We start from the raw sequence: 22,369 nt of genomic DNA on the forward strand, positions 1-22,369 counted from the left end.
ATTTGTTGAGCGCGGCGAATACCCGTGGGCGTCTCGGCGCTAATTGATTCCATTAAATTCCCTCATCGCTCATGGCAGGCTGTGTTGGACTACTGATCGAATAGCCAGGTTTTCAATAACTTTCGAAATTGCATAAGTGAAGGAGAGGACTTGATGCAGAGAGGCAAGGAGTTCCAAAGCTTTGAAGCCGCTACTAGGAAGCGACGGTCTCCCCAAGATACTGTCTTGGATCGAGGAACCACTAGATGATTCAGAGTGGTGGATCGAAGCATTCTGGTTGGTTTAAAGGGTGTCAGATTTGCCTTAAAGAATTGGGGAGCTTGGTCATGTAATGCTTTATACACTATGCATAAAGATTTAAATTTTATGCGGTTGCGGATCGTTAGCCAGTGATAGTTTTTGAGGGTGTCAGATACTGAGGAAAATTTAGGTGTTCCTGAAAGGAGCCGTGCTGCAGCATTCTGTAATGACTGAAGTTTGTTTATTATCCTGGTTTGGGCATTTAAAAATAGCCCGTTGCAGTAGTCAAGGGAAGTTAGCACTAACGAACTAACTAGTGTTTTTGCAGCAGTAGCTGGGAGAAAAGGAAGGATCTTCCTAATCAACCTCAGTTTATGGTGGGCAGTTGCCGCTACCTTGTTTGCATGTGCCATGAAATTTAGGTCCACATCGAAAGTTACTCCTAAGTTCCTAACCTTGACTGTTGGTTTCGGAGGCTCACCCATTCCCGATGGCCACCAAGTTGATGACCAGTCAGGTCTGAGGGGTCCGAAAATTAGCACTTCCGTCTTATCGGAATTTAGCTTGAGACAGTTGCAAGCCATCCACTCACTGATTGCGAGCATTCCGCGCCGAAATCGGTCAGCCACCTCTGGTCCATTATCTTTAATACCCAAAACCAGCTGGGTATCGTCTGCGTAGGAGGTTACGCTCATCCCATATGCCTTGATGACGTTGGCAAGGTCCGACACATAGATGTTAAAAAGTGTCGGACTTAGGGATGAGCCTTGAGGAACCCCACATGATAATGACAGATTGATGGATTGGTGAGGGCCAGTGGTGACAGCTTGTGATCTGTCGGCTAGGAATGAGGCAATCAGTTTGCTCGCCGATTGGTGAATGCCCATCTTTTCGACACTGTCGATTAGAGTGTTGTGGTCGACCGTGTCGAACGCCGCCGACAGGTCCAACATGACTAGGACTGCTGTTCCACCGAGATCTCGGATGGTCCTAATGTCGTCCGCAGCCTTGATTAAGGCGGTTTCAGTGCCATGGTGTCTTCGAAAGCCAAATTGTGAGTCATCCAGTAGATGGTGTGTCTCGATGTACTCAACCAGCTGTTGATTCATGGCCTTTTCGACCACTTTGGCTAAGAAGGGTAGGCTTGCTATTGGTCTATAGTTCTTTGGGTCTGTCTTGTCCAAGCTCACTACTCTGCACTCACTACTCACTACTCACTACTCTGCACTCACTACTCACTACTCTGCACTCACTACTCTGCACTCACTAGTCTGCAATCACTACTCTGCACTCACTACTCTGCACTCACTACTCTGCACTCACTACTCACTACTCTGCACTCACTACTCACTACTCTGCACTCACTACTCACTACTCTGCACTCACTACTCACTACTCTGCACTCACTACTCTGCACTCACTACGCTGCAATCACTACTCTGCACTCACTACTCACTACTCTGCACTCACTACTCTGCACTCACTACGCTGCAATCACTACTCTGCACTCACTACTCACTACTCTGCACTCACTACTCTGCACTCACTACGCTGCAATCACTACTCTGCACTCACTACTCACTACTCTGCACTCACTACTCTGCACTCACTACGCTGCAATCACTACTCTGCACTCACTACTCACTACTCTGCACTCACTACTCACTACTCTGCACTCACTGCTCTGCATTCTCCCTTCCGTAGTGTAAATGCCCTTCACGGCCGGATGCAGTATGTAGGTACTCTCATATATTTCTTGGCACCTACAATGTAAGACTGTGTTGCATCTAGGAGGACATATATAGCACAGTTTTGTTTCACTCATTGCACTAGCACTGTGCTTTTATCCTCTCTTCTCCGTTTGATTAAACACATAAGCCAGCATGTAAACATTTGTATTAATGCTTGGCACGGACTGCATCCACAGGTAAACACTTGCTTTTCATTTTTTGGCTTTCATGCACGTTATTTTTCCGGGTTTTTTCGGTACGTTATTATTTCACACATCTGATTTAAGCTTTTCGATTTTTAGTGCCCATCACAGCTTTAGCATTCATGTTTAACTTCTTTTTATTCGTTCTGTCCACATTATTTTTACTTCCTTGAAGCATGGCACTGTATGAGCAAGTGCGTGCATGGGCGCTGGTGTGTGTCTGTGTGAATGCACGACAGCAGCTGCCCACAGCGATCGCGATTGCGTGCGCGTGCGCGTTTCAAATCGCCCTCCAAGGTGATGCGCGCGGCCAGGAGTGTCTCCTGGGAAGCACACTCGCTAACAATAAGTTCTCGGCGACAACGCGCTTCCGCGCGTTTAGCCGAGACCTAAAAAATAAAAAAGAATAATACATTGTATATGAATAAGGAAACACAATGCACACTTGAAACGTTTAAAAGGTTCTGTAAATATGAAGGACTTTGACATTGAAGAAGGATTTGTGTTTCCATTGTTTTAGTTTTATCTGTAATGACTGTATACCTTTTCATCAGGTGAACCAAGACCTCGCAAAGGAACTTTTTCTGTACTTCAAATATTAGTGTCTTGTAATCCCTGGCCGAGAAGAGTGGAGCAAAGCGCACATCAATTGGAGGTAATTGTGTCATTTTTTAAATACATGTGATGGTTATCTTGACTTCCATGTTAAGATTGCCATCAAACTACATTCATTTTTTTTTTACAAAGTATGGCACAATGTGCCTGTCTGGTTTACTAATTAAGTGAGCTATTGAATATCTCCGCCTACCCCCACCCTAAGCCTTGACTAACTACTGATTTACTTTGCTTGAATATCCTTTATCTGTCTAGCCACGACACTAAATACCTGTTGCTCCAGGATGAGGCTTAAACTGCTATCGCAAGTGGATAGTAATAGGTAACATCTCCCGACTGTGGCACCATACAAACTTAGACTATTTTCTTACATTTCCTTAACTTAGGAAAAACTATGAGATCCTCTTTTAACAAATCCAGGCATTACATTACACAGTCAACAAACATCTGCATTTTCCCAATTTTTTTCCGCTTTTTACCCCCCTGTTTGAGGACGTCTCCCCCATGTTAGACAGTTGTATAGGCCATGTGTGGTGTGAGATGCCCTGAGAAATCTACTGCAATGGTGTGCGCATGTGTTAACCCCCCATTGTAAGAATGTACCGTGGTAACATGCTGCGTTTAAAAGGAATGCCATGGCTGTGTGTGATGCCACCTGACTGCAGTAGGTTAGCAGTCTAGATGCTCAGTTCCCAGCGATCCCTGCTTTTGGAGGGAAAGTCTGGCACCCAGGGTGCTCTACTCCTCCCCCTGAGCCAGTTAGAACCAGTTCCCCAGAGGCTTCTAGAAGCTTCTGGCACTGCCTGGTAGGTGGGGTGAGGGGCGCATAAATAAGGGGGCTGTGCCACCATGTGCTCAGACAGAGCAGGGACATGAACGGGAGGGTCCTGCTGCCAGGGGGTACCGCCACTTGGGCCTCTGTACTGGACCCTGCACCCAACTACAACATCTCTGCTGTCCACAGGGCTAGTGGAAACCACACTGCAGGAGTACAGGCTGCCGTACAGGAGGAGTGCCACGCTACAGTGGAGGATGGTGAAAGCCTACCACCCTGTCCTGATGAGTACCCACTGACTGCTGACCTTGCCTAGTAGTGCCTGCTGCTCTGCTACCTGGGCCCTGAAGAAAGAAGGAGCGCTACCCCGGGGCCCTGACTGCTGGCAAGCGCCTGGAGAAGAAAAGCGCTTTCTCTGATGGCCAAGGAGCACCTTTGCTTGTGCCCAGAAGGAGGTGAGGAGCGCTACCTGTTGTCCCCAAACCCCTGGTGGGACTGAGCCCATCGTAAGCGCTGGATTACGAGGACTGAGCTCCCTTGCGCTGTGCTACCGTAGCGCTGTAATTCCCTAAGCGCTGTGGGGCCCAGGAAAACTGTTTTATTGGGAAGCGCCGGACCTTCAAAGCGCCATAATGCCCAAGCGCTACCTTGCCCAGGACCTCTGACAGACTGCTGGTGCCAGACTGTGCCCCTGCACTGTGGTCCTAACGCGCTGAGCTACTGGAGTGCTGTGTAGCCTCTAAGCGCTTTGCATGCCAGAAGAATAGCGGGTGCACACCCAACGTAATGGCGGCACGGTGGCTTATTTAAATTAAGCGGGAGCCTACCCCGCCTTTGTCCACAAGATCGTCACCGCCGGTCTCCGGGTACCTGAGAGGAAGCTCTGTGCGACCCCCGATCACCGCCGTGACCCAGGAGACGTGGGAGAAGCTGCGCGGAGCGCTCTGCAGGGTGACGTCATCAGCCACGTCTGGTGGTAGGCGCGGCCCCAATGGATCATGCGGCCGCCCCCACCTGAAGCCGCCACCTCATTGGTTCCTGAGCCCGGCCCCCGGGAGCTGTGCAGACATTGGCGGAGGCTGCAGCACACGGATTGGCTGTGGGGCCCAAAGCGACACCTGGAGCTAGTGGTGACGTTGCGGGGCTCCCGTAGTGACGAGGGAGCCCCGGGAGTCCTGAGAGATCGGAGCGGGAGCCCACCCCGCCGGTCAGAGCCTCGCAGTGCCCGCAGCTGCCGAGTGAGCGAGAGAGGGAGAGGGGGCGTCGAGGCACGGTGTTGGTGCTTGGCCCGGCGCCGCTTGGAAGACCCTGAGGACCCGCAGGGAAAGTCAAAGGGGAGCCCAGTGAGTGGGGTTCAGCTGTGTGGGGGACTGCCTGAGGCCTTTGAGGAGCTTGGGTGGAGAGGGCAAAGGGGCTTTTTTTGGCCCCGTTCACCTGTGTGACTTCCCAGCTGCCCCGACTGGCAGTGGGCAGCTGCAACGTGCAGCAACAATTATTGAAGCCCCGTGGGGCCCCCTCACGGACAGGGCCACAGTGCCCCGGGGGCTACACAGCGACGCCGCAGGGGTGGGTCGCTGCAGCGATTGAGGCATTTTTGAGCCTCGGGCCCAGAAGAAGGACTACAACGTCCCCAGGTTGTTTTGAGGGCTCCTACGTGGCTGTGCTGACTGAAGTTTACCCCACTGCCCCTCTGGACAGTGGGCAGTGGTAACGGTTGTGGTGAGAGACTGATCTGCCCCATGCCCAAAGACTCTGCCTATGGTATCCTGATGGTATGCCCACATGTTAGGCTTCATGACCGTGCTAGTGCCTCTACATTAACGCCCCATGTTCATGTGATAGCGGTAACTGCTGATGAGGGTTGGGCAGGTGGTAATTTCGTACCTATGCTAATATGCTCATGCTGGTACCTTTCTAGGCCTAGTTGGATGCTTTCTGTTGAGGGTATATTTATGGCTGTGCCAAAGTTTGTGCCTAATGTTAATTATGACTTATGCTAATGCTCCTGAAGCCTACTGCTTTTAGGCTGCCATTTTTGGGCTCCAGGCTACTGTTATGCCCACTGTTGATGGATTCCTGCCTAAGGTTCTATGCCATTCTTATGCACACTGTGTTTCCTGCCTCATGATTTAGGTCTGCTGCATGTCAATGCCTGATGTTAATGCTGAACGCCTAATGTTCTTTTTTGCAGGGGATGCCGATGCCATGCATAATGTGCTTTTACGCCTAAGGTTAATGCTTTATGTTTTAGTACGTCCTTGGAACTGATGGACTTACCTTTTTCTTCCTTTTCCTTTGCCCTGTACATAATCCCCATTGTTGGCGCAGTATATTGATAATTGTGATTACCTGTGTAGGTTTGGTACAATACAAAAGTTATTCTTTCCAATCTAATCTGGTGTGGTCTCTTTTTGTGGTGTGCCTTGTGTGTCGCCTGTGTGTACTGCGTGGATGCTTCGCACATGTCCTCTGGAGTTTGGCCTGCCTGCTCTGCACCATGCTACCCCATTTCTAACAGGTATATTGTAGGATGAAAAAATGTTTCAAGCAGTATTAACAGAGGCAAACTCAAATGCACTCACCCATTTGTATTGTAACTGTAGCCACAGGGTAACCTTCCCAAACACAGAACAGTCACATAACAAGCAGCAGAAGTCCAAGCTTACTTCACATGCACCCTGAGCTATTATAGCATAGGCAACAACACTGCAGGCTTCCCTTGCCCCTGAATCGTCTTTGAGTGGTCATAATGGGTGACTTCAAAATGTACAAACAAAATGATATGGTCACGCTGGAGCAAAGTGGATGTTGGGGTGCATAAAAACAGACAATCAATGCATTTTCACATATGATCAGGGAGGCCATCCAAATTGTGGATCCACATTATTTAAACTACCTACAAAAATTACAGATTTTTGTGTCAATCTCTCGGGATAGAAATCACCTAAAACCCAGCAATTGGCGACATTTTCCCAAAAATTCTAAGCTGAAATTGATAATGTCCCAGATAACCCTTGAGGGCTGGGCTGTCTGAGCATACAATGTAGCATTGGTGTATTTCAAAAGTACCTATTTAGAAACACTTGTATAACCTATTGTTTTAGCCGCTATGTTCCTCATTACGAGTGCCCCTGATACTTCCAATGGGCACCACTAACTTCTGTGATTAAACTGTAGCGTTTCACATGGTTCAGTTCAGTTCAGTAAATCTTTATTTCGATGAAAAATCATCATAAAAAGTACATAATACAAAATGCATTATACAAAATACAAACATTCATTATGAGTCTGAACCGAGGAGTTTAAAAACACATTACAAAAGGAGATTTTAAAACGTTTCAAAATTAATTAATCATTATTCAGTCGGGTTTTCCTAAGTCTTGCTGCCACTTTCAGAAAATTTACAATCGAGCACAATGTACGCGTATCAGCAGCCATTTGCAAAAAGATCAGGGCAATCTTGGCTTGGTGGATTTTAGCCTCCTTTAAAATGTCAACCAGAAATCTACGACAGGGCATTTGATAAAAAGAACATAAAAGTACAAAATGAAGGGTGTCCTGCGGAGACCTATTCTCGCAGCCGCAGGCACCCTTCTGCTCAACTGTCACTGTAAAACCTGAAGGATAAGCTAAAATGTGATGTAACAAGTTAAGCCTAAAACGACACATTAAAAATCTATCCTGGTGATTATACATTAAAAATAAATAGGGCTCCATACCTGCACCATTGCTCACTTGGCGATGTGCCACAACTGATTTCTTTAATGAGTCAGAGCTTAATCTTTGTGATTGAAATGTATTTAATAGCTCTCTTTTAATTTGGTGTTTACATATAGGGGTGATAGAGGTCAGATCTCTGAAGAGTGATGAATGGTTATGGATTCCAAAGTCTCTTTAATGTACCTCAACCACGGAATATGAAAGTAATTGTCCTTTAGCAAGCAGTCACTGACTATTTGCCTACTTAGTTCCGCTACAGGGTTCACCCATAACCTGAGCCATATCATAATAGGCCTCACCTTCAACAGGTCAGTGATATATGGAATCCCCAGTTCTGTGTGTGTTATTCCTGCTGGGGTGCCCTGGGGTAACTTCAGAATCCTCCTTAAGAATTTATCTTCCTCCAGTTGTAGGAGCCTAACATCCCTAAAGCCCCAGACCTCCGCCCCATATAAAGCTTTTGCGGTGCTTACCGCTACATATAAATTCATCACCTGTTCGGGAGACCATCGCCCCAGCCTATGAGCAAAGTTGTAAATCGCCCCGTTTGCAGATACCAGCTTTCTGCATCTTTCATCAATTAAAAGATCGAACTTTGTATCCCTGTCAAAAAAGAAGGCCCAAATAGGAGAAAGAGCTTACGGTTTCTCGTTTATGGGACCCTATTTTAAATGCAGATTTCCTACAGGGCTTCTTGCCGGCTATCATAACATAGGATTTGCTCAAATTCACCGACAGGTCTAATTTGTCCATGAAATCCACAACCCCATCGACAAGATATTGTAGGCTCAGGGCCGTCCTGGCAAGCAGGACAGCGTTGTCTGCATACAATAAAACCGGTATGTGACGGTTTCCTACTTTGGGGCAATCCACATTTAGGGAAACCAAACTTCTCTCCAAATCATTAATGTAAAGGGAAAACAAAAATGGAGCAAGGATACATCCCTGCCTCACTCCGCCAGTACACGGGAAGGGATCGGTACTCCCCCCGTGTTATAGTGTACCTTGGCAGTGGTGTTCCAGTGAAGTTCCTTTAAAACGTTAATGAGTCCCGGCTCAATTCCCAGGCTACTCATCAACTCCCAAAGTTTGCTCCTATTTACATTATCGAAGGCTGCAGCCAGGTCCATAAAGCCCATGAAGAGTGTGCCCTTACTAACCCTTGTATATTTTGTTGTTAGTAGATAAAGATTAAGGCATTGGTCACTCGTTGATTTACCTGGCCTGAAGCCGTATTGGGTGTCTGCTATGATGTTGGGCTCTTCTGTCCATGACATCAGGCGACTTAAAACTGCCCTGCCCAGCAATTTGGTTGAGACATCTATCAATGATATTGGTCTATAGCACTGGGGATTGTCCCTACTCCCTTTTTTGAAAATAGGGACCATCAGTGCCGTGGACCAAGATCGCGGCAGACCCGACCTGATAGCTGCGTTTAAAACCCTAGTCATGATGGTGGCCCAGAGGTCAGTGTTAGTCAGATAAAGATCAGGTGGCGTACCATCAGGCCCTGGCACTTTATTGCGTGTTAGCCCTCTAATTGCTTGGGTGATTTCTTGAAGTGAAAATTCAACTTCACCAGACCGACAACCATCCCAGTCCCCTGCGGGCACAGCATCACGTTCATGGTTGTAAAGACTTTTAAAATGTGCCACCCATTGATCAGGAAGGATGTTATTGCTAATTGCCAGGGAATCTCTCTCTCTAGATTCTGTATGGAGGCAGTCGCTCAATGGATGATTTACAATTCATTGAAACTAAATGGTGAGAAGACGGAGATCTTGGTGTTTGGAGGAAAGGAGGACATCTGGTCGGCGAACTGGTGGCCTGCTTCATTGGGAGTCTGCCTGGTACCTGCTGCTCTAGCTAAAAATCTAGGAGTCCTGATCGACCCTACCCTCAGTATGCGTCAGCAGGTGAATAGAACAGTCTCCACCTGCTGGGGCATAATCCACGTCTTGAGGAAGATTAAACACTATCTTTCCCAGCAGGCGAGAAAGCAAGTCGTGGTGGCACTCATAGGCTCCCAACTTGATTACTGTAATGCGCTGTATGCAGGACTCAATAAGGGGTTGCTGCAGCGACTACAAATGGTCCAGAATGCGGCGGCCAGGTTTGTGTTAGATTTACCCAAACGTGCGTCAGCCACTTCCGCAAGGAAATCTCTACACTGGCTCTCAATTGAGGACAGGATTTCCTTTAAAATTATGTGCCTGACCTATGGTGCCTTAGCTAGAAATAGGTCAGCCGGGATTGGAGCTCTCCTGGCTCCTTACAGCCCTTCTAGAAATTTGCGTTCCGCGAACAAGTCTCTGCTATCAGTACCCCGCATTCGCAGAGCTAAATGGGGTGGTAGAGCTTTTTCTACCGTAGCACCAAAAATGTGGAACGCTCTACCTGTGGAAACTAAGTCCCTTCCCCCTACGCAGTCCTTTAGAAAGGCCCTGAAGACTCGGCTATTCGCGAAAGCTTACCTGTAGTTCTGTTTTGCCTTCTTTGTGAATCATTTTGATAGGCGCCTTGATGCCTTCGGGTTTTAGTTGCGCATTACAAGTTTTCTTTCATTCATTCATTCAGGGCCTGTTGATAATTCTCCAAAATTCATTGAAGTCCCTTTGTTCCCCAGCTTCCCTCAGATCCGCCCACACTTCTGCTTGGAGCGTGATCTTCCTCTGATTTACCTTGGTCTTATATAGTTTTCTGCATAATGCAACTTCCTGCTTGTCCCTGGAATGGGTTTTAAGGCCTGACTTTAGGGCCCTAAGTGCCCTCGTACATTCAGAATCAAACCAGCGTGGCTGTGTTTCCATTTTTACAGGCCCAGTTACTTTCAAAAGTTCACCTACCATATTGGTTAGTGACTCAAAAACAGAGACCAGTTCCCCACCATCTACTAAGGGATCAAGACAATCTTCAATCTGACTTTTGCCTTTTTTTTACCAGGTTCTATAGAACTCCTCTGCATTAATTTTAGCCCATCTGAGCTGCCTCCCCTGGTCCGTCGGGCGCAGTACAGTGGTGGCCGGTTGATTTTTTCGGGGTCGGGCGCTATATACTAATTCCATGATAAACGGATTGTGATCACTGAAGGGGTTCCAGTCTATTCTAAACTCCTTCACCCTATCCTTTGCAAAGGAGGATATCATCATGTAGTCAATAACAGAATGGCATCCTCTGCCCTTGAATGTTGGAGTAAGGAAGCCAGCCCTCCCCGGAGTCACCATGTCGATGGTGTGGGTCAAAGCATAATTATCCAAAATCTTCATCAGGGTGTTTCCCTCCATGGTATGCTCAAAGTGTGGCCCACTCTCAATCGGGCATGACGACCAGTCTGCATTTACGGGGATCAATTTGGGACAAAGGTGGAAATTTAGTCTCATAATTGAGCCTATTGTCTAATTCCTGGGTTACTGATTGTTTTCCTTCCCCTGAAACTGAATTGTAAATATTAAATATCAGTAACCTTAGCCCCTTCCCCTGGAATTCAGCCGCCTGAATTAGGTGCGACGACCATGATGGTTGTGACCACGAGCCTTCCAGCTCAAGATTGACATAGAAAGCTAGCTCACCCTTGACTCTACCAGATCTTGTTTCGATTGCTGGGACAAAAAAGCATTTATAGCCCTCTATTTGGTAGGGAGATGGGTCTACCGCCCATGTCTCCTGGAAGGCTATAATATGATAGTCACAAAGATTATTTTTCCAGTCGACATTGTCAAATTTCCCCGCCAAACCAGCAATGTTCCAAGATAATACCCTCAAGCCTTCCCTTGCTGCTTTCCCATCCTCTTTGCCCTGTGTTAGTGTTAACCGGTCCGCCACCCTACTCTGGGTCACTCCCTGATCCCCTTTGCCTATGTGTGTTAGGGGTACATCCATCCTCTTTGCTAGCTTGCCTTCCGGGCCCCTATGTACCCTTGGTTTGTTTCCTGCCAGCTTGGTCGCCCTTTCGTGGGGTGGTTGGGGTAGTCAATCTAGTTCTTCCAGGGATTGTAGTGGGCTGAATCTATTTTCCCACTGTGTAAGATCCTGCCCTCTCTGCACTTCCCCTCTTGGCCAGCTACTTGCTCCTGCGTATCCTGATCTGTCATGTGCGTAGTAAAGAGGATTTGGGGCACGTCTCCTTGGGTAAAAATATCCTAGTGGTGAGGGACATATTGTACTGGTATGATTTTTGTTGTAACCACCCAATATATATTTCACCAAATCAGTGTCCCTAAAATTTGCCACAATACAATCTCCTGGAACATCCTTCCTCCTACTGCCTACCCAGTTTGTTCTTCTTACAAGCAAAATCTCCCCACATTTTCCTTCCCTCAGGGGCCTGTGTATATTTAGCCACTTTATTATTTTAGTTTTTACCTCAGCATGCGACACTCTCTCTCCCCCGCCCTAAGTGCCGGGACCCCTGTGAAAACAACAACGTAGGGGCAAGCTTCAGGTGGTAAGTTTTTTTTTTTTAAGCCTTTATTAGATGTTAAAGCAGTATACACTACACACAGCCTTCCCCTACAACCTGAGATTTCAGGCCGGCAGCCTCGTAAAGATAGGGGGAGGGAGGGTGAAGGGAGGCACATACTGAACAAAACATGGCAGGATGGTTAGACACAGCATGTCGCCTACAACCCTTTAGGGCCGGCCGCGTGAGAAATGAAGCACAGTCCGGTAGAGCATAAAACATATCAGTAGGAGAAGGCAGACCGTATACCAGGAGAGTGCAAATGAGGCTTCTTTTGTCATTTTTCCCCCAAAAACATAGAACTGGGAACAATCCCACCCGTTATGTACCACCATACCTTGTATGTGGATCAGAGGATGTAGGAGTGTGGCATCACAGAATACAGAAAAAAGAATACAGAGGCGGTCTCCGCCAGAATAAGTGTGGTCCGCACCCTGGGAATGCTATTGGCTAACACGGGATAGGAGGAGAAGAGAGGAGGAGGGGGGGGTAGGTGGGGGGGGGGAACATCACATCTCTAAGTCTGCGAGTTCAGTAGAGTGCCGAGGTCATGTGTGTAACGCTACGTGTAACATAGTGGTGTCGCGAGTAACAGGGCGCCGCATTGGTAGAGGTCAGGCTGCGGAGCTGGACATTGAGAAAAGGAGGACTATCTATGAAGAGGAGGCGTAGGAGTACCGTGGGACAGGGAGGGGGGGGAAGCGGGACAGGGCGCAGGGTACAGGCAGGCTCTGACTCCGGAGCGCACTCCCAGGAGGAAGGAAAGAAGGGGAGAGGGCGGTGCAGTAGAAGTACGGCAGGGGCAAGGAGCAGGCCAGGGACAGGGGGAATGGGAAGAGCACTTCAAGTATCAGGTTGGTCTTCGCTCTGGTGGCGGAGCAGATAGGCAGTGAGGGGACCCCATATATCCTTGGGGCGTGATTTGTGCGGTAAGAGTTCAGAATAGTTGTGCAGGTGATCCTGCCAGGTAGACATCGTATGGAGCCAGACCTTGAATTTGGGAGCTCGTCCTCTGCCCCATCTACAGGCAACCTGGCGTTTGGCCAACAGAAGGCCTAGTGCAAACATTTTTTTGTGTGCCTTCAGTGCCGGGACCGCGTGCCCCAGCAAGCAGTTTTTGGACAGGGCTCCATACCGATCCCAACCATATCAGATAAAGCTCTGAAAATGGCACGCCAATATTCCGCCATTGCAGGGCAGGTCCACGCCAAGTGGAAGAAGTCAGCCCCTTCCGCTCCGCAACGGAGGCAGCGGTATTTATTTCGGAGGCCAAGACGGAACAGTTTGGAAGGAGTGAAATAAGTACGGTGCAAGAATTTATAGTGGATTAAGCGCAAACGAGTATTACCCGTTACTGCGGTGGTGTGCGTGCAGCTTTCCTCCCATTGGTCGTCAGAGAGCGGCGCGTCAAGGTCCCAGTCCCACTCGCTGCGGGCTTTGAGAGGGGAAGCGATGGAGCAGGCTGAGCATGTTTATAAAGCATGGATACCACGTGCTTAGGGGTTTCGATTTGTAAAAGCGAATGTAAGGGGGGGAGGGTTTCCGTCTCGTCAGGAAAGTTCGGGAGGACTGCTTTGACATTCTGCCTTAAACGGACATAAAGGAATGTGTCCATGACAGTGGGGGGGTTTTCCCCAAAAAACTGCGCCAAGGAGCGGAACTGCCCCTGGAGGAAAAGATCCCCCCAGGTATGAATCGCTAGCCTCTTGAGGAACTTGCGTCCTATCTCCTCCCCGGCTATGCTCAGTCTAGGGTCGTGAGCTAGGGGCATGCATGGTGAGTATAGAAAGGTAACCTCCATATGAGCCGCAATACGACGCCAGGCCTGGACAGTGCAGTCCACAGCAGTAGGGTCCCGGTCGGTCGCACTCGAGTCGGTATAAAGGTAACCTGATGGTTGAATGGGACGCATATAACCATCCTCCACCGCTAGATGAGCCATGAAGGGAGGGGGATGAAGCCAGTATGCCATGAAGTGGGCCTGGGCACAGTCATAGTACCTCCGAAAGTCAGGAACATCAAACCCGCCTTGGTGATAGGGTAACTTTAACGTCTTTAAACTGATCCTAGCCTGTTTGCCACCCCAGATCAGTCTCGACAGTTGGGAATCAAGGGCACGAAAGAAGGGGGAGCCTGGGCTATAAGGTATATTGATGAATAGGTAGAGCAACTTAGGAAGGACAACCATTTTTACTAGGGAAATGCGTCCTGCCATCGAGAGTGGGAGATGGATCCATTTAGTAATGTTGTCAGTGATTTTGTCCCGGGCAGTGCCATAGATAGCCCTAATGAGGGTCTCGCAATTACGGGAGACCACTACACCGAGGTACTTGAGTTCCTCGGATTCCCATATCAGGGGATAGTCCAGAGGGAATCGTGTGGTTTTATCAGTTAAGGGGAAGAGGGCAGACTTCGACCAGTTAATCTGAACTCCTGAGATAGCACCGAACTTAGTTATTTCCCGTAGCAGAGGGTTAAGGTTGTCTCGTGGCTTGTCGATATAGAGGGTGATGTCATCTGCATATAATGCGACTAGGAGCTGTCGTTCCGGGTATATCAGGGAGCGGTGGTTATGATGCTGTCGGAGTTTGGCGGCAAGCGGCTCAATGGCTATCGCAAATAGGACGGGGGAGAGGGGGCAACCTTGTCTGATGCCTCTACGGATGGGAAAGGAGGCAGATGGTGCTCCATTGAGGAGGACGGAAGCGCGCGGCTCACCGTAAAGCAACTTAATCCAGTCGAAGAAGCTGTAAGGGATCCCCATGCGTTCAAGGAGGGCAAATAGGTAGTCCCACTCAAGGGAGTCAAACGCCTTGGTGGCGTTGAGAAATACCGCCGCAGCTTCGCATCTGGGGTTAATGTCTTGTAGGACGGCCTGAAGGGTGCGTAAATTGTGGGAGGTCGCCCTATTGGGAACAAAACCCGCCTGGTCAGGAAGGACCAGGCGCTCCATTAGCAGGTTGAGGCGGGATGATAGTACCTTCGCTAGGATTTTGACATCCGTATTAAGGAGCGAGAGGGGCCTATAGGAGTCGCAGTGTTCAGGAGGCTTGCCTGGCTTCAATAGGGAAGTGATGAGTACCTCACGCATGGACGAGGGCAAAAGACCACCCTCAAGGGAGGCGTAATAAACCTGCTGGAGTATAGGGGCAAGGATATGAATATATGCTTTGTAGAAATCGACCGGTAGGCCATCGGAACCCGGCGATTTGCCCGACTTCATGGACATGATGGCGTCCTTAATTTCATCCACTTCGAGTATGTGGTGTAGGAATTTTTGTTGGGTAGGACCAAGCCAGGCTATAGCAGTATCATCTAGGTAGGAACTCAGGTCAATCTGAACCGACCTATGAGAGGTGTAAAGAGAGGAATAATGTTTGGTAAGAATACGGAGTTGCTCAGGTAGGTCTCGTTGCGGAGTCTGGTGCTCATCCAACAGGGTGGTGACATAGCCATTGTACCTAGGGGGGCGTACAGGAGAGGCAAGAGCCCTACCGGGCCTATCTCCCTCCCTGAAGACCCGCGATGTATGTTGCTTGCCGAGGAATTTGCACTCCCTATCCGCCGCCTCGGTATATTCGTTCAGTTTTTCACGAAGGAGGGCATTAGAAGAATGGCCCCGGGACTCGCTCGCACTAGCGCGCTCTAGCTCCTGCAATTCGGATTCAAGGTTGCGAAGTTCTCCCCGTATGGATTTGAGTACACCACCCCCTTTAGAAATACACCACCCACGGACAGTGACCTTGAAGGCCTCCCACACCACAGTGAGGTCAGATACCGACCCTACATTCCGGTCGAAGAAATCTTGAATGTCTCGTTCAAGGTCAGCCCTGAAAGCGGAATCAGTAAGATGTGAGGGGTTGAGGCGCCAGCTGAGATACGGGGAGGTCTCAAGGGGGATGCGCAATGAAATGAGGACCGGGGAATGGTCGGAGAATGTCCTTGAGAGGTGTATGGCTTTGATCAGCCAGGGGTAGAGGCCCGATGACAAGAACACATAGTCTAACCGCCCATGTGGAGTGTATTGCCGAATGGTGAGTGCCCTGCTTAAGGGAAGGGTGTAGGTGTCGCCAAGAATCAATGAGGGAGTGATCGGTAAGCAAGGAAGAGAGGACGTGTTGAGTATGAGAGTAGTGCGCCGTTTGTGGGTGAGAGCGGTCCATGCACGGCCTGACGACGGCATTAAAGTCACCACCTAGTATCACATGACCTATACCTAGGGTCTGAATTTTACCCCATAATGTGAGCAGCGATGAGGTGTCATCGACGTTGGGGCCATAGTAGCAGGCAAAAAGGACCGAATGGGAGTGTAGAGTCCCCCAGACCATGCAGTATCTCCCCCCGGGGTCCACCTCCGTCCCCGCAGGAACAAACCTCAAACCCCGCCTGACCAAGATCGTAACACCCCTGGCGTAGTTGGAGTAGGAGGAAAAAACCCTGCAGGAAGCCCAACGAGATGCAAAGTGAGAGGTGTTATCAGACAACAGATGCGTTTCTTGGAGCTTAGCAATTAAGACCCCCTGCCTGTCCAGATATCCCAAGATTTGTCTCTTCTTTCTGGGGTTATTCAGTCCCCTAACATTCCATGACACCAGCTGGAATTGAAGCGCAGGCGGCTCAGGCTCTACGTCACCCATTCATACAGATGCAGCATCATATAGCAGAAAATCACACAGTTTAGGACCAAAGCATTTTCAATGACGAACATAGCATACACTTCACGCAGACAACCCCCCCTCGGGCCACCCAGGGACAACAAATCCAAAATGACAAGGTCATTAGTAGTGGAACAAAACCCATTCCCACCCACACCGGCAACCCCAACTGGCCGGGAATTCAACCCCCACCCGGTTCCCAAAACTCATACCAAGTACTCCCTAAACAGAGTAGAACACAAATACCACCTCCCAGGAGGGAGGAGGGTCTCAGGGGTTCGCCCATATGGGGGGCCGGAACTAGGGACCCCAGACGTACCGAACCACCTCCCTACTTACACCCACTAACCACAGGGAACCTGTTGTCTAACGTGGGGCAGAGGTGGATGACCGAGCGCATATGGGAGTCTCAATCAGTTCAGCCCCGAGTGGAGCTAACAGCAGGACAAAGCACACTAAACCAAGTGTGTCCAGATTGATATAGTGCACCCATGTCATGACAGAAAAGGAGGACCATACCATCTCAGAGTCTCTCAGTCCTGTTGTGACAGTGGTGATCGCGACCTAGATCTGCGCAGTGCAGCCCCCTCATCACTCCGCTCTGCCCTGCAGCTCTTGAGGAAGTCCTCTCCCTGATGGGGATTTTGAAAGAGATGAGTTTTACCTCAGAAAGTCACTTTCAATCTGGCGGGGTAGAGCATAGCATAGGGAATCTCCTGCGCCTGGAGCTTCTTTTTAACCGCTGCGTATTTACGTCTTGCTTCCTGAACAGTGGAGGTGAAATCCGGGAAGAAGGACAGGGTGGTGTTGCAGTAGTGTACAGTTCCCACCTCCCTCGCTCTTCGCAACACAGAGTCTCTGTCCCTATAATTCAGGAAGCGCACAATGATGGGGCGCGGAGTTGCTCCAGGAGGCGGGCGAGCTGCCAGGGATCTGTGGGCCCGCTCAACAATGAAATGTGACGAGAAGGATTCCCCACCGAAGAGTTTGACGAGCATGTTCTCCACGAAGGTCTCCATTTTACCTGTGTTGGTGGTTTCAGCAAGGCCCAGGATACAGACATTATTGCTCCGAGACCGCGCTTCCAAGTCCTCATTCTTGTCAGCGATGAGTTTGAGCAGCCTATCCATTTGAGTGACCTGTTAACTTGTTGAGGTGGCGCCATCCTCCAGGACGTAAATTCTATCCTCTGTTTCCTTAATGCGGGTGTCGTGCTGCTCAAGCTTAGAGACGACGCTGTCCATACGAGTGTTGATGTTGTCAATCTTGGCGCCAATCGTGGAGAGACTTTGCTTCAGACCCAGCAACAGCGTCTTCCAGTCTTCATCTGGATGCTCCTGGGAGGTCTGACCTCCGTCAGGCTCCGGAATCGATTTGGGAGTCTTTTTGGATTCAAAAGGTATCTTGGACTGCCTGGCGTCGCTGCGACCCATGACACCTCTGGGCGCCCGCGTAAATGATGGGGAGACGGACACCAGGTCGCAAGGAGGACCGGGACGAAGGCTCAGACAGTGCCCCACCGGCCGAGAGCTTGCTAGCAGCGGAGAGGCAACGTGCGAGGAGGCCACAGGAAGATAGCCAGATGATACTGCCACAGGATATTCAGCACCAATGGGCTGGCGGCACCGCGGACCGACGTCCCACGCAGTGACCCCGTTCAGGCAGACAGTACAGCAAATTCCATTAAAGAAATGGGGTAACCCAAAAAGTACTGGACCTGGGTATTAAATTGATATGAACAAACAATGGTCCGAGACCTATAACTTTCTAAAAGAACAACGAATCAGAACTTATCCAATTAGAGAGCATATATTATTTGAAACAGCTCTACTCAATTAATGATAAACATAGGAAAACGGCAACAGCAACAAGGTCCAAATTATATGCAATACTTTAATCTATTGTCATATCAAAATTTGATGCACAAATCACAAATGTTTATATATTTTTTCATATATGTCAAAAATTCTAATTTGCCCCGTATAGAGCGTGCAGTGTAGCAAAGGGTGTCAAAGAAAGTGAAAGTGATAAGGGTGAACAGAAAAGAAATAACACACAGTTTATAAAAACAATTTCAATAATTTCGAACCATGCCAGCCAATGAATGCTGGACCAAAAAACCTGACCACATCAAATAGTCCAAGGGGACTCTCTAATATTATTCACAGACATAGGATGTAATAATTGTCTGCACTATATCACAATGAGAGGGATATAGGTGGTGGTCCAGGTGTTAGATAAGTGTCGACGTTTCGACTCGTCTTGCAGCCTTGCGGTCAATTATGCCTGGGCCATGCGAGTCTTCTTCAGGACATATTAGACGGGGCAAAACAGGGATCTTTGGTGACCCTGTAAGAGATATAGTGGACCGTAAAAATGGGGCTGTTGCCTGATCACTAAACTAAGGACACGGGTACAAAAGTGCTTACCCTATTCGGTGAGTAGTGGTCGTTATTCCACTCCAACTGGGTTCAGTCCATGTAATCCAAAGAGTCCTATTCTATACACTGGTACAATGACCAGGTTTCTGAAAAAGCAATGAAGGACCTATGTAATAAATATATATATATATGGTCCTATAGTCATAGCTTCAAACACAATCATTTCCAGGTAAAACATAAACGTTACCTCCACAATGAGTCGGATAGGTTATGTGCTTGCAGATTGTCTTGTCATCAGGAGGCTGTAACAATTTATAACAGTACTTATTGAGAAGACTGGACTGGGTGAACAAAGGTTGTAGATTATAGCTATTGTTTAATTAATTAGGCTCACCTTTTGTCAAAGTCCAGAGCTCAATCTTGAAATTAATATGTACAGCTACACAATTATATGAGTAAATCCTCACACTGTGAAAATAAGAAAGGAAGAACCAACTGGTGCGGTGTCTCCCAATAATTTATGTATCCAATTATATAAAAATATTCAAGGAATTCATTACCTTGCTCTATGAATTCTCTTCTCATATGTTACATTCCCAAACAAAACGATGGTCGGAAATCAATGGTGGGCTCACTGTAGACTGACTGAAACAAAAAAATGAATAACCTATCGTGAGCATCTGTATATTTCACATAGGGGTGGTGTGTTGCTAACAGATAGCTCTAAGGCTACCCTGGACGCTTACCGTTTTTAGTAACAAGACTCCATATAACCACGCGTCTCCAAGAGTAAAGAGGCAACTGCTCTCACGCGAGGTAGCGTCTGCCGAAGCGCCACGGAGTCGCACACGCCGGTAATGCTTTCATTCATGAACAGCGACGACGCACTACGGCGATATCTCGCCGATTTTTCAGAAATAAGTAGATCGGACGGTCCCTACAGACTGTCTGCACAATTACTTAGTGATCCGACATAACGTTTCAACAAATTATGCCATTTGGTGCCGAATTTTAATATTTATATAACCATGTGCGTCGAAGGCCAATAATAGAAGGGGGACTCAAAAATCAATTTCAACAATTGTGGTACAATAATAGTGAGCTTAATCCTCGAAGGTGATAACAAAAACCTATGTTGGTAATGGTGGCGGCCATCTTAGATTGGGAATGTAACAGAATAGTTCCATAGGTGCACATGTTAAAACAATTATACACTATATACATATTTACACACAACATTGATACAGAAAACACTTATTGGTCATATTTACAGAGCATTGTTAACAGACTTAACACATATACATATAAACATTAGTGTTTTTATACAGTCATTTTCAACGACGACTAAGTGTATGGAGTTAGAGAATTGCCACCTGTCTGTTTATTTCCTCCAATTCATTTAATCCCTTATTAGCTGTATCAAGGAGATATATCCAACGGCATTCCCTTCTGCTCAGAGTACTTTGGAAATCACCACCTCGTTGGTTTATCTGCACCTTCTCTATCACCCACCATTTGATACTCTCAGGTTCATGGTCAAATGTAGTGAAGTGTTGCACGAGGGGTGCTCCCACAGTTTTGCAGCGTATGCGACTGACGTGTTGGAGAATCCTACACTTTATTCTCTGTATTGTCTGTCCCACGTACATAAACCCACAGGGGCACAAGATGGCATAGATCACCCCTGAGGTGTTACAGTTACTATGTACTCTCAATGTGTGGACCTGGTCGCTGTGTGAAAAGGTAGTGCATTCCAAAGTCAAAGGACAAGCTTTGCAATTCCCACATTTCTTGTGGCCCATTACTGGGGGTAAACCCCATAGTGTGGTCTGAGAGGGAACTGTCATTACTGGGAGCAGTGATTTTACTAGATGGTCCCTGATGCTTCTCCCTTTTCTAAAGGCATGTAAGGGTGTCTGGAGTCCACCTACTTCGTCTTTGACCATGTGCCAATGCCGATTTATGTCTTTTTTGATCTGATTGCTTCTGGTGTTAAATGTTGTTACACACACCAACCTTTCTTCACTCATAACCTTATCCTGTACACTAAGCAGTTGATCACGATGGTTGTGCCAAGCTCGCTTTCGCGCCTTCTTAAGCAAGCGTAAGGGGTAGCCTCTCTCGCTAAGTCTGGCAATTAAAAGGGATGATTCATCAAAGAAATCCTCCTTTCTTGTGCAATTCCTGCGAAGCCGATATTCAATTCACTTTGGAGTGTGACAACCATTCGATAAATTTCTTGGACATTAAAATGAAATCTGACCGTGGCTGCCTGTATACTACTCTATATAGAAAGAGTAGTGAGCGTAATACGCTCCTTAGGTACTCCAGCCACCACCCTCGGAACCTCAGGGATAATCTGCCCTTTGGGCAATTCTTGAGGCTTCGCAGGAATTGCACAAGAAAGGAGGATTTCTTTGATGAATCATCCCTTTTAATTGCCAGACTTAGCGAGAGAGGCTACCCCTTACGCTTGCTTAAGAAGGCGCGAAAGCGAGCTTGGCACAACCATCGGGATCAACTGCTTAGTGTACAGGATAAGGTTATGAGTGAAGAAAGGTTGGTGTGTGTAACAACATTTAGCACCAGAAGCAATCAGATCAAAAAAGCCATAAATCGGCATTGACACATGGTCAAAGACGAAGTAGGTGGACTCCAGACACCCTTACATGCCTTTAGAAAAGGGAGAAGCATCAGGGACCATCTAGTAAAATCACTGCTCCCAGTAATGACAGTTCCCTCTCAGACCACACTATGGGGTTTACCCCCAGTAATGGGCCACAAGAAATGTGGGAATTGCAAAGCTTGTCCTTTGACTTTGGAATGCACTACCTTTTCACACAACGACCATGTCCACACATTGAGAGTACATAGTAACTGTAACACCTCAGGGGTGATCTATGCCATCTTGTGCCCCTGTGGGTTTATGTACGTGGGACAGACAATACAGAGAATAAAGTGTAAGATTCTCCAACACGTCAGTCGCATACGCTGCAAAACTGTGGGAGCACCCCTCGTGCAACACTTCACTACATTTGACCATGAACCTGAGAGTATCAAATGGTGGGTGATAGAGAAGGTGCAGATAAACCAACGAGGTGGTGATTTCCAAAGTACTCTGAGCAGAAGGGAATGCCGTTGGATATATCTCCTTGATACGGCTAATAAGGGATTAAATGAATTGGAGGAAATAAACAGACAGGTGGCAATTCTCTAACTCCATACACTTAGTCGTCGTTGAAAATGACTGTATAAAAACACTAATGTTTATATGTATATGTGTTAAGTCTGTTAACAATGCTCCGTAAATATGACCAATAAGTGTTTTCTGTATCAATGTTGTGTGTAAATATGTATATAGTGTATAATTGTTTTAACATGTGCACCTATGGAACTATTCGGTTACATTCCCAATCTAAGATGGCCGCCACCATTACCAACATAGGTTTTTGTTATCACCTTCGAGGATTAAGCTCACTATTATTGTACCACAATTGTTGAAATTGATTTTTGAGTCCCCCTTCTATTATTGGCCTTCGACGTACATGGTTATATAAATATTAAAATTCAGCACCAAATGGCATAATTTGT

The 22,369-nt window shown here is 47.7% G+C and overlaps 1 protein-coding gene across 2 annotated transcripts in view; it reads left to right on the plus strand.

Moving 5' to 3' along the window:
- The window catches only part of LOC147669008 (NADH-cytochrome b5 reductase-like), a 192,184-nt gene that overhangs the window by 17,956 nt on the left and 151,859 nt on the right, over positions 1 to 22,369 (plus strand). For both annotated transcript variants that reach the window (XM_086948287.1, XM_086948286.1), the window contains exon 2: positions 2,728 to 2,828. The gene's annotated coding sequence lies outside the window, so the exon portion shown is untranslated. The remainder of the gene's footprint in view (positions 1 to 2,727; positions 2,829 to 22,369) is intronic.

The sequence above is a fragment of the Lissotriton vulgaris genome, unplaced genomic scaffold (genome assembly GCF_964263255.1).
Source record: "Lissotriton vulgaris unplaced genomic scaffold, aLisVul1.2 SCAFFOLD_1504, whole genome shotgun sequence".
Taxonomy (NCBI): domain Eukaryota; kingdom Metazoa; phylum Chordata; class Amphibia; order Caudata; family Salamandridae; genus Lissotriton; species Lissotriton vulgaris.